The sequence below is a fragment of the Phocoena sinus genome, chromosome 16, assembly GCF_008692025.1.
Source record: "Phocoena sinus isolate mPhoSin1 chromosome 16, mPhoSin1.pri, whole genome shotgun sequence".
Lineage (NCBI taxonomy): Eukaryota > Metazoa > Chordata > Mammalia > Artiodactyla > Phocoenidae > Phocoena > Phocoena sinus.
Window position 1 is genome coordinate 46,270,115 of NC_045778.1, and position 13,769 is coordinate 46,283,883.

The window sequence follows — 13,769 nt, forward strand, 5'->3', positions numbered from 1 at the left end:
TCAAGTCCATTCTCTGTGTCTACCTCTTTATTCCTGCCCTGCAACTAGGTTCTGGTCACATCCTTTTTCATTCTTTAATTCTTGGAATAATTGAAGAATAAATTACTTTTAAAAACCATATAGTATTTCATATAGCACCCAGATTGTGGTCTCTAAATATAATTCCTTGCTAAAAGGAAAAAGAGATCCTTGATGAAATGGCTGGTTTTGGGTCTGGGCCAGGAAACACATAAATCTGAAATATTTTTTCATACCAGAAATCAAGGAATTCATCGAGATGATTATAATTGTTTCAAAAAGAACTAGAGTTTCCCACTAGCCAAAAATGGGTCAATTTGAGCAATTTAAAAAATAACTGCAGTAGATAAGCAAATCATTTTTACTTAAATTCATGATGTCATAATGAAATTTTTAAAAATCTCATTGATTACCTTTAAAAGATGCTAGGGAACTAGTTTGTTTTTTTCTGAAAACTCGTAAGAAAAAAACAGGAAGTGGGAGGAAGGATCAAGAAATAGAGTAAGAATGTACTCTTCTTTTGCTGTACAAAGGTAACTTAGGGAAAGGAGCAACTATTTACAGAGCAACTATTGATGAGAAAGAGTGGAAGGCTATCAGAAAAGATCTACACATAAAGATATAAAGAAGGAACCACAACAAGATGGGTAGGGGGTGCAGAGTCGTGGTATAGTCGAGACCCATAATGTTGGGTGGGCGACCCACAAACGGGAGAATAATTTAAATTGCAGTGTTTCTCCCCAAGGAATGAAGGGTCTGGGCTCTACATCAGGTTCCCCAGCCCAGGAGTCCTACAGGCTTTGAAGGCCAGCAGGTCTTACTTTTGGGAGACTCAGAAGGCTGTGGGAAATAGAGATGCCACTCTTAAAACGGTGCACACAAAATCTCACACACTCTGAGACCCAAGTCAGCAGCAGTAATGTGAAAGGAGCCTAGGTTAGACCCACCTGCTGATTTTGGAGAGTCTCCCAGAAAAGCAGGAGACAACTGGAGCTCACGCTGGGGACATACACATGGGCAGCAGCCAATCGGGGGAGTTCATACTACCATAAGGACACTGGTGCTGGTAAGTGCTATTTTGGAATCCTTTAGCTTATTAGCTCTGGGACCCAGCCCTACCCAATAGCCTCTCTGCAGCAATACTAGGATGCCTCAGGCCAAGCAACCTGTCAGGCAGAAACACAGCCTCACCTACCATCAGGCTGGCTGCCTTAAGATCTCTTAAGCCCACAGCTGCCCTGCTACCCAGCCCTGTCCAACAGAGGGCCTGGGACTGACCTTGCAACCAGAGTGCCAACATTAGCACTGGGACCCCCAGAGCCCTGCAGCCAAAGACCCTGACACCTGGCTCCACCACCAGTGGGATGGCACCAGACCAAGGAGCCCGTGGGTTCCAGCCCCACTCAACAGTGGGCTGATACAGCAACTCTATGACACCTAGGGTCCAGTAGGCAGAGACACTGGGACCCGGCTCCACCTACTAGTGGGCTGGTACTAGTTCCAGGACCGGTCTTCACCCACCAGCAGGTGGACACCAGCCCCAGGACCACACAGCCCCGCAGCCTGCCAAGTCAGGATCCAGCCCACATACCAGCAGGTCAGTACCAGCCCCGGGACTTCCTGGGCCCCAGTCCTACCTACCAGCAGGACACTACCAGCTGTGGGACACCTTGCACTCCTCAGTCAGCAGCCCTGGGATCCACTCCAGCAACTAGTGAGCTGACACCAGCTTCAGGACCCCCAGGGCCTGGCTCTACCCATCAGTGAGCAGACATTAGTCCCAGACCACTGAGCCTAGGCCTGCCAACACCAGCTCCAAGACACCTTGGACCCCTCAGCCAGCCACCCAAGGATCTACCCCCACTCACAAGCAGGCCAGCACCAGTTTGGGGAAACTCCAGATTCTTCAGCCAGCTATGTCAGGAATAGGCCCTGCCCACCAGCAGGCTGACACTAGATCTGGAACCACACACTACAGAACCCAGCTGCTCCCCACAGTGGGCAACACTAGCCCCAGGACCCTTGGGGCTCCACAGCCAGTCACCTCATGACCCAGTCCCACCAAGCAGCAGCTGGCAGTCTCCACCAAGGCAGATACTGGCAATAAACCAGACCAGGGGCCAGTCACACCACCCATAGTAGTCAGCCTGGCACAACAGAAGGACCCATGCAGCCCACATAGGGGACATCCCTAGGGCATATAGCTCTGATAACCAGAGGGGAATGTGCTGCTGGAATGCATAAGACGTATCCTACAAAAGGCCACTTCTCCAAAGTTGGGAAACATAACCAACCCACCAAATATATAGGAATAAAAATAGCAAATTAGACAAAATGAGGCAACAGAGGACTATGATCCAGAGGAACAAGAAAAAACCCCATAAAAAGAACTAAGTGAAGTACAGATAGGCAATCAACCCAATAATGAGTTCAATCAATAATGAGTTCAAGGTAATGATCATAAAGAGATGCAAAGAACTCAGGTGAAAATTGAATGTATAGAGTGAAAATTAAGTTTTTTAAAAAGAGAAAATATAAAGAACAACCAACCAGAGATGAAGAAAACACTCTCTGAAATGAAAAGTACACTAGAAGGAATCAAAAGTAGATTAAATATTACAGAGGAAACATACCTCAACATAATAAAGGCCATATATGACAAAGCTATAACTAACATCATACTCGATGAAAAGCTAAAAGCATTTCCTCTTAAATCAGGATTAAGACAAGGACGTCCATGCCTGCCACTTTTATTCAACATAGTTTTGGAACTCCTAGCTACAGCAATCAGAAGAAAAAGAAATAAAAGGAATCCAAATCGGAAAAGAAGAAGTAAAGCTGTCACTGTTTGCAGATGACATGATACTATACATAGAAAACCCTAAAGATGCTACCAGAAAACTACTAGAACTCATCAATGAATTTGGTAAAGTTGCAGGTTACAAAATTAATACACAGAAATCTGTTGCATTTCTATATACTAACAACAAAAGATCAGAAAGAGAAATTCAAGGAACAATCCCATTTACCATCACATCAAAAAGAATAAAATATTAATATCTAGGAATAAACCTACCTAAGGAGGCAGATGACCCGTATTCAGAAAAATATAAGACATTGATGGAAGAAACTGAAGATGATACAAACAGATGGAAAGATATACCATATTCATGTGCTGGAAGAATTAATACAGTTAAAATGACCATACTACCCAAAGCCATCTGCAGATTCAATGCAATTGCCATCAAAATACCAATGTCACTTTTCACAGAAGTAGAACAAATAATTGTATAATTTGCACGGAAACACAAAAGACCTCGAATAGCCAAAACAATCTTGAGAAAAAATAAAACTAGAGGGTATCATAATCCCTTATTTCAAACTATACTACATAGCTATAGTAATCAAAACAGTATAGTACTGGCACAAAAACAGACATATAGATCAATGGAACAGAACAGAGAACCCAGAAATGAACTCATACTTATATGGGCAATTAATCTATAACAGAGGGGCAAGAATACACACTGGTGAAAAAACAACAAACGGTGTTGGGAAAACTGAACAGCTACACGCAAAAGATTCTACTCTCTCATACCATGCACAAAAATAAATTCAAAATGGATTGAATACTTAATTGTAAGACCTGAAACCATAATAATTCTAGAAGAAAACATAGGCAGTACTCTCTCATACATCAGTCTTCATAATTTTTTTTTCGATATGTCTCCTCAGGCAAGGGAAGCAAAAGCAAAAATAAATAGGACTATATCAAACTAAAATGCTTTTGCACAGTGAAGGAAACTACCAACAAAACAAAACGGCCACCTTCTGAATGGGAGAAGATATTTGCAAGTGATGTCTCTCACAAGGGGTCAATATCCCAAATATACAAAGAACTCATACAACTCAACTTCAAAAAACAAACAACATGGTTTAAAAATGGGCAGAGGATCTAAATAGACATTTTTCCAAGGAAGACATACAGATGGCCAACAGGCACATAAAAAGATGCTAAACATCACTAGTCATCAGGGAAATGCCAATCAAAAGCACAGTAAAATATCACCTTACACCAGTGAGAATGGCTGTTATCAAAAAAAAAAACCAAGTGTGACAAGGATGTAGAGAAAGGGAATCCTCATGCACTGTTGGTTGGAATGTAAATTGGTGCAGATACAGAGATTCCCCCCAGTATAGAGATTCCCCCCAAAATTAAAAATAGAACTACAGGGCTTCCCTGGTGGCACAGTGGTTGAGAGTCCACCTGCCAATGCAGGGGACACAGGTTCGAGCCCTAGTCTGGGAAGATCCCACATGCTGCGGAGCAACTAGGCCTGTGTGCCACAACCACTGAGCCTGTGCGTCTGGAGCCTGTGCTCCGCAACAAGAGAGGCTGCGATATTGAGAGGCCCACGCACAGCGATGAAGAGTGGCCCCCGCTCGCCACAACTAGAGAAAGCCCTCGCATAGAAACGAAGACCCAGCACAGCCAAAAATAAACAAATAAATAATTTAAAAAAAAAAAAGAAAGGAGGGAAAAAAAGGTAACTTGGGAAAGCGAAATTATTGATGAGGGACAGTTTCTCACAATGGAAGTATTCAAGCTAACAAATGAGGAAGGAATGACAAACTTAGAATCTAAATGCTTTGCAAACCCCTAATGAAATAATGGATATAGGCAATGACCATCAGCGGCTGGCTGCTTAGGTCACCAAAACAGTCAACCAGATATTGCAAGGCTCTGAATGATGTACACGACCTTACCTTTCCAGTATTCTTACCAAAAATATTAAACTTAAATTGGATCAGCCTCTAGATCTCAGTGCCTGTTTATAGGAAACACAAGAGACAACCAAGTATTTTAGAAGCCAATGTAGGGATACAGTAAGCAAAATCCAGACTGAGAGACTCTGTAAGACAAATGAGCCAGTTTCCTTAACAGACACATTGGAAGTGGAAAAGGAAAGAAAGATGGAGATGGAGGTAGAAGAGTAAGAAGAGGGAGAAGAAGAGAACATGAGGAGGAAGAAGAATGGGGAGCAGAGAGACAGGCAAGGGAAGGGGGATGGGGCCAGGAAGGGGGATGGGGCCAGGAAGAGGAGGAAAGGAGAAGCAAGCTGTAGATTAAAAGAGGCTGAAGAGACGTATCAGCCAACTGTATGCTGTACATCCCAAACCATCGCTATTTGGAACCTGATTCAAAACCGGTTTTTAAGAATTATGAGACAATTGAGGGCTTCCCTTGTGGCGCAGTGGTTAAGAATCCGCCTGCCAATGCAGGGGACACGGGTTCGAGCCCTGGTCCGGGAAGATCCCACATGCCGCGGAGCAACTAAGCCCGTGCGCCACAACTACTGAGCCTGTGCTCTAGAGCCTGCAAGCCATAACTACTGAAGCCCATGCACCTAGAGCCCGTGCACCACAACAAAGAGTAGCCCCTGCTCGCCATAACTAGAGAAAGCCCACACACAGCAATGAAGACCCAACGCAGCGGAAAATAAAATAAAATAAAATTTTTAAAAAAAGAATTATGAGACAATTGGGAAAATTTGAACACTAACTAGATATGTGATATTAAGGTATTATTATTTAGAATGTTAGTGAGATAATGCTGTTGTGGTTATATATATAAATCTTTCTCTTTTAGATACATTCTGTGACAGATTTTTTACAAAAGGAAACAATACCAAAAGTGCAAAACTCAGATCAGTGGATGGGTGATGAACAGATAGGAGAGATGAATGGGAAATAAGCTTTGTTATTTAATGTATCAGTGGACAGCAGAGAGGCAGTGAAAAGCACTGCAGCAGATACTGTGGAGTACTTCACTCAACACCATTTCTAAGCCCACCTAGTATGCAGAGGCTGGACCCTCATTTGCCTTGAGTGCCAGATATAGTTTAGGTTCTACCTTGCAGATGCACTAGTGTGAGACCTTGATTCAGAACTGAGCTACTTGGGGAGAGAGGCAGGGCATGGGACATCCATCTTACAGTTTGTATCATGGTGGCATGACTCTGAGCTGCTTCCTCAGTGGCTGCTTCCAGCTGATGCAGCTGCTTCCTTATTCCATGACCGTGACCAAGGTAGCTCATCCTTTGGCAGTTCAGTTCTGCAGTTTAAGTTGGGGGGATTGTTCCTAGAAGCTCAGTCTCAATTCTCTGACTTCATCCTTCACAAACATTCTGCAAGTGACCTCTATCCCTTAATAAAGCCCTTTCTTCTTGAGCTAGCAGGATTGGATTCTGTTATCTCCAACTAAGAACTCATCTAAGCTAAATCTCACAAAGTGAGCATTGGACCTCTCTTTGGAGAATATATGCATTTCAGTCATTGGACACTCTATGCCAAGCCACCTCTGGGAACACTTTTAAAGTTAAAAGTGATGAGCATTTTGGCACAATGAACTTTTCATTAGGCCTGAAAAGAAATTAATTTTAAGTACGCAGGACTGCCATAGTGGTACCTTATTACCTTATGGGTTTTACAAAGGACTAAAATATCCCTTTGAACCCGAAAACAGTCCCATCATCAGTTGACTATTTACAGATTCATAATGTCTCAATTGAATCTTGATCTCAAACCATAAGCAATAGAAGAGAGAACAGAGTCCTTTCTGTTCCAAACTGGAGAGAACGTTTATTAAATCCCTTATGCACCTGTCATATGTTGAGCCTGAGAATGCAACTAGGGGATGTTATTCCCTTCAGTTGGGAGCCCAAGTTCCTTCTATAAAGGAGGTCCCAGCTCTGACCGTAGTGAGAGGAAGACGGCAGGTGACAGAGGAGCACATGCACCATGGCTCTCCTTCCCCTGGGGATTCCCAAACCCCATGTTCCCAGCAATACTGAGAGTCCTGCTTTTCTCAGAGAAAAGGGTAGATAAACTACTCCAGGGCTACAGAGCTCCTCTCCCCAAATTTACCCCAGTCCTACCTTCAACACAAAGGGCAAAAGATACAGAGAGATATTGAGGGTATGGAAAAGATTACAATTTGGAATCTGAAGACTGAGGCTTTCTCAGTGACCTTAATCCCTCTGAGTCTCATTTTCCTTGTGTGAAAACTAGAGACTAACAAAAAAACACATTATTGAAAGATTCACACAGACAATATTTTTTTAAAAGTTCTTTGCTAACTCTACAGCATGATGCAAATGAGTCATTAATTAAGTGAATGTGGACTCCCAAGAGTGGCAGCTTCCATGCCTTTTTGACCTTATAGCACAGTTCTTTTCTTGGTGTATTCCTCAAGCTTGGTTCTACAGATCTCCCTATTAGAGTTTGAAAAACTCAGCCTTAGAGAGAAGGAGTGTCTTTTGCTATTTTCAAAACATTCAGAGGATTTATAATTTAGATAAAATTGGAATTGCAAAACGTCCCTACTTCTCTGCTGTTAGATAAACAGTGTGGGGCTATATAACCTTTGCAGAGTATTTGGAAATTATTCTCTGATGATTTGTCTCTTCCAAAACCACAGATAGGAATCTAGTGCATTTGGCAGTGACAAATTTGACCTGTTTTCCATACAAGATTATGAAGGCAGATTGGAGGAAAACAGGCTACAGCTGCATTTATCATGATTTCAGGGACAAGGTGACAATATCTTTGATGTAATTTTCCCTTCCACATAAATCTCAGTTACTTAGCATCTCCCACCTGTACTGTGCACTTGTGGGAAAAGTACCACACTGTCCTTTGATAGATAGAACTTGGAAGAGAAAGGACCAAGAGAAACAGAAAGCAACTTGCTTCTATCAAAGTCCATCTGGACTCAGTGTTCTCTTGGGCCAATGGGAGAAAGGATGACCTGAGTGGAGCTTGACACTAAAGCACAATGTCTTTCTTGTACTGGGCAGAACCAGCCTGAGGAGGAAGCCTGCCTGGTGAGGACCGCTCTCTTCCCTGCCTGGAGCAAATGTACTTAAACCATTCACAGAGGATTCCCCCATTAGATCAGCCAAAAAGCAAAAGGGGAGAGAAACAGATCATCCCCACGCTAGAGAGTAAATGCACACCAATTCTCATGCTCTCTCTTGCTGCAATTTTTCTGACTTGTTTCTAAGGATAATCCACTTAAGGTCCAGGGGGAAGAAGAAAAAGTTCTTGCTCATGTGTTCTACCTGGAGTGATAATGTCTGCAGAACTTAACATTGTGGGTTTGTCATTGATTTGGAATCGTTATAAGTTTAGGTGGCATTTGAGATATCCGGGTTCAAAGGGTATGGCCAATGAAATGAGAGGGGATATCTGTCTGATGCTCCCTCCACCAAGTGAAGCCAGGACCAAGCCTCAGTGTGAGCCAGAAGCTGAGGAAGGATTTTGGTCTGAGGAGCTGACAGGAGGGTAGAGAGGTCCCGCTGGAGGTCAGTGGGTTCCCCAAGAATCAAAGAGGCCAGCCCAGGAAGTCTATGAGAGAAAGCCAAGGCTTGATGATATCAGGAAATCAGGCAGGAACCTCAAGTTTGCAGGAGTCAAAGGCAGGATCCAACTCAGATATGGAGACAAGACAGGGCCAGGAAGGGATGAAATCTAAGCTAAAACAGATGAGACACAAGTCCCAACAGGTTGGTGGTCTTGGGTAAAGACCCAGATCACCTAGAGGTAGTGTTTATGACTCCATTTTGCAAGTCAGTAGATTAGAGATTTGCATGGGTTGGGATGGCTAATCATGCCAGCACATGAAGAACAACAACTTACTGAGATGTTATCATGTAGAAACTTATTAAACCAGGGCAAGGAGGACACATCACCTTTTTAAACTAATAAAAAATAAAATGAAATTAACTTATTAAACTCTTCATATGTTCCAGACCCTGTTCTAAAAACATTACACGATCTGCCTCATTTAATACTCACAGTCATCCTTTGAGGATGGTATTATTCCTATCCCCATTTTACATTTGAATTAAAAGAAAAAAAAATCAGATAAGTTAAACGAGTAGCCAAAGGTCATACTGCCAATAAGACGCCAAAGTGGATTCAAAACCAGATCACCTGCCTTCGGGGCTCTCCAGTTTGACCATCAGCTACCGCAGGCAACAAAAGCCTTTTACTAGTATTGCTATACCTGACATCCTTAGGGTAACAATCAAATAATGCCTACAAAAGTAGTCAAAAACACAAGGCTAATAGGAAGTCAAATATTTAGACTCAGGAATTGTGAGAAGAGGTAAGGATTCTAAAATCATCTAGTCCAGCCCCCACGTCATCTAGATAAGTTACTTGCCCAAATTCGCTGTCGTTGAGACTTTTAGCACTCATCCATATCTGGTCCTCCACTCCCCTGCAGACACACAGGAAGTTTACGCTTTCCAACCCCCTGGTAGTCACTGGTCAATGGGCTACAAATGGCAATGACATGTGTCACCTTTGGATTAAATTATTAATGCAGAGGCGTTTGAGAGGGGGTGTGAGTTCTCCATGATCTCTCTGCTGTGGTGACCTGATAATTGCATGTCCCAGATGACAGGTTACATGGTCCCTGAGTCACCACTTGGAAGAAATCTAACTCAGAGTCATCAGACCAAGACTGTGCTTTGCATAAAGAAGTAAATGCTTATGTGTTAAGCAATGAAGATTTTACCATAGCAAGCCGCCCACCCACCCTGATTAACATAGCCACCTAATTAATACCAGCTAATGAAGGTGACTCCTTACCCAAATTATAAATCTTCTTTTAAAATTTCCTTCAGCCCAATAAATGCTATGAATCAAATGGTTTTATTTCCACATGTAGAAAAATGAAATTGGATTCCTATCTCAAAACGCTCACAAAAATTAACTCAAAACAGATTAAAGACTTAAACATAAGACCTGAAACTATAAAACTCCTAGAACAAAATATAGGGAAGAAGCTCCTTGACATTGATTTGGCAATGATTTTTTGCATACGACACAAACAGCACAGCAACAAAAGCAAAAATCAGTAAGTGGGACTATAGCAAATGAAAAAGCTCCACACAGCAGAGGAAACAATCAACAAGGTGAGAAGGCAGCCTACAGAATGGGAGAAACTATTTGCAAGCCATGTGTCAGATAAGTGGTTGATATCCAAAACATATAAAGAAGTCATACAACTCAACAACAAAAAACAAACAATTCGATTTCAAAATGGGCAGAGTAAATACAGACATTTTTTCCAAATAGCAAACAGGTATATAAGAGGATGCTCAACAGTACATTTCAAAATATACTAAAATCTCTCTAATTTAGAGATCACGTTTCATGTAATCCCAACTCTAAGACATAGTTTAAAATATTTAGAAATATAAAAGGCCCCCAGGTCACAGAAACTTATGAAATAAAGTCCATGCATTTTATACCATAGGAGAGGCTCTTCAGCTCATGCAGGGCTTGATAACTTCTAATTTACACATAGTTCTAACCAACCGTTCTTTTTCTTCCAATCACAGATTGTTCTAGAAGCAGGCACACAGGTAGCAAAAGTGATAGCTGAAAGAGGCTCAAATGAAAATGACTCAGTCTATGACAATAATCAGTGGTCAGAGAAAGAACTTGAGTCGTTCTTGTTTGATAATCTCTAAGACAGCAGAAGCATGTCTAACATATTTGAAAACACTTTCCTCCAAGATTCTTTTTTTAAGTTTGGGGTTTAAAAGAAAGAACTCCACATTTTAAAGCTATCAAAAATATAAAGAGGGAGACAAAGACATAACTAGACTAATCTGTTTCAAAATGCTACAATGTTTTATTAAGTTGGGATTTGTAGAAATTTTATTTTCTGCATTTTATTTAACCATATTTAAAATTTTTCTGCAATGATCACATATTACTTGTGATGCTAAGGTAATTTTTTTAAAGGATGAATGCAGGATATGAAAAAGTCACACCAAGTAAATACTTTAATTCTCCAACTAGGTTAAAAAAGGTGTCAACCCTGCTAATCTATTTATTCTTAGGGATCATCAAATGAATAACCACCACTGAAAACAGTTTGTTTCTTTTCTTGGCTGCGTGAGGCAGGCTGTGCTCACCCCAGACTCCATCTTGGTTGAGCTCCTCAGTCAGTGATCTGATCATATGGGACTTTTAGAAACAATGAGGCATCAACTAATTTAGTCAGGACTAATAGAACATGGCAGGTTGTACCTGCTTATGCTCTAATCAGCAAACAGGCTGAGCTGTCTCTTCAGGCCCAGTTGAGCTGAACCCTGGATGTAACATAAGAGATAAAGGTTCTTCTGAATTGGATAATGTATTGGTGTTTCCCTAAGAGGACTGATACCACATAGAGCTGTGACCAAGTTGTTCACCCTGTTGTCTAGCCAGTGAGTCCAAAGATAAATACAGGATTGAAGACTAGCATTTTTTCCGTCCCAGTGTGTCAATTCCAGGGTTGATATGTTCAAAAGATTTAACTACTGGTTCAGTCTGAGCACTGACCAATTTGAACAGATGCCAGGGTAAACAACTGGTCTACCTGTATCAATACATTCTTGCTGAACATCAGTCAGCCTTAGTGACTTTCTTTTTTAAATGTGGAATTATGAATTGGCTGGGGAATTTCTTCTTTCAAAGACCCAACCATTGAGCTATAAGCCTTATAAATAGAACGAGTAGTCATCAAAAAAAAAAAAAAAAAAAAAAAAAGGGCTTCCAATCTCACCTCACGCTACTGAAAACTTACCTCAATCCATCATGAAAGAGACAGGTCACCAATAGCAGGTTTGATGTAGGCCCTTAAGAGAACCATTAAAGGGAAAAAAACATCAGAAAAATGGCATGATGTTCCTAACAGGCTTGCCAACACTGCTAGGTGAGGATACGTCCAGCCAAACCACAATTCCTGCCATAAGAAACTGAATTATGAAACGAAAGAAAACATCTTGCTCTAGTTTAGGCAGGTTATAAGCCGAAGTATCCTTGAAAAGCCAACAAACCCAATTTGTAGAGGAGAAAAATGAAATGCTAAACAACGCTTAAAATCTTCCCAGGAAGAAGGAGACTGCCTACATCACACTCACACCAAAGGCGGAAGAAAATAAGTGGACACATTTATCAGCAGCTCTCCCAAGTGTTGCGGTGTGCTTTATAGCAGGTACGTAGCTGCCTGAAGCTTGCAGATGTCTGCAAGAGAACTACACAGATGCAATGATAACCACACTGGGTGCTGAGGAGACAATGGCGATCAGTGAGGACTGCCACAGTCAGAAAATGTGTGCCCACCTGAAGGTGATGAAGGCCCAGTATTGATGGATTTTCTCATTTTTTAATGAAAAGTCAGTAATATTTTTTAAATGAAGTATAGTTAATTTACAATGTTGTTAGTTTCAGATGTACAGCAAAGTGATTCTGTTATACATATATGCATACATACACACAATATATCTCAGATTCTTTTTAATTATAGGTTATTACAAGATATTGAATATAGTTCCCTGTGCTATAACAGGTCCTTGTTTATTTTATATATAGTAGTGTGTGTCTGCTAATCTCAAGCTCCTAATTTATCCCTCTCCTCCCTGACCCTCTGGTAATCATAAGTTTGTTTTCTGGGACTTCCCTGGTGGTCCAGTGGTTGAGAATCTGCCTTCCAATGCAGGGGATGTGGGTTTGATCCCTGGTCCGGGAACTAAGATCCCACATGCCACGGGGCAGCTAAGCCCCAGCGCCGCAACTACTGAGCCCGTGCGCTCTAGAGCCCCTGTGCCACAGCTAGAGAGCCTGTGCTCTCTGGAGCCCACGCACCACAATGAAAGATCCCACATGCCGCAACAAAGATCCTGTATGCCACAACAAAGACCTGACACAGCCAAATAAATAGAAAAATATTATTTTAAGTTTGTTTTCTATGTCTGTGAGCTTGTTTTGTAAATAAGTTCATTTGTATCATTTTTTTTAGATTCCACATATAAGTGATATCATGTGATATTTGTCTTTGTCAGACTTTGCTTAGTATGATAACGCTTAAGTCCTAAAGAGTCAGTAGTCTATCAGTGTTTATTAATTTTTTGATTTCAAATATTGGCAAACAACTCTGAAAAAATTTTTTATCATTCTTTCAGTTAACACTATGTACGACAAACTGAACATATGTAGACCACAAGTTGCAACCTCTGATTTAATCCATTGCTTCCTTTATTCAAAAATATTTTCTGAGCATCTACAGAGTACTAGGTACTGTGGCCTAAAGGACACAATACCTAAGACAAAATGCCTGCCTTCAAAAACCTTACAGTGTAAGATAGAGGTGATTCCCTAGTAATAACATTGAACTACAAGTGCTAACCCAAACTTGAAGGGGATCCGAAATGGCTTTGCCAAATATAACTGTTAACCTAGTATACCAGTTGGCTAACGGACCCCTCCAAAACTTAATAGCTTAAAAATAACAATTTGTTCAGCTCAGGATTCTGTGGCTTAGCAGTGTGGCTGGGCCCAGCCGGGCATTTCTGCTGATTGCGACTTGTTAACACATAGACAGAGCTGCTGGGTTGCTCCAGGGTTGGCTGGGAGCTACTGGATTAGGATGGCCTAAGCTGGGGCAGCTTGTCTCTGTTCCACAGGTCGCTCATTCTCCAGCAGGCTAGCCCAGGGTTGCTCACACGGCAGCTGGGCTAGTTTCCAAGAGAAAAAGTGAAAACATTCAGGCCTTTCTGACGCCTAGGCTCAGAACTGGCACACTGTAACTTCCCCTGCATTGTAGTGACAAAAGCAAGTCTCAGGGCCAGATCCAAGGGGAGGGGAAACAGTCTCTGCCTCTTGATGGGAAGCAATGGGGTGGAAGG

General features: G+C 41.7%; 1 protein-coding gene across 2 annotated transcripts in view; it reads right to left on the minus strand.

The window, feature by feature from the left end:
• ASAH2 (N-acylsphingosine amidohydrolase 2) overlaps window positions 1–13,769 on the minus strand; it is a 121,250-nt gene that overhangs the window by 92,215 nt on the left and 15,266 nt on the right. The window contains exon 1 of one of the 2 annotated variants that reach the window (XM_032609340.1): window positions 11,669–11,720. The exons of the other annotated variant lie outside the window; for it this stretch is intronic. The gene's annotated coding sequence lies outside the window, so the exon portion shown is untranslated. Of the gene's footprint in view, window positions 1–11,668; window positions 11,721–13,769 lie in introns of those variants that run through there. 2 annotated transcript variants of the gene reach the window in all.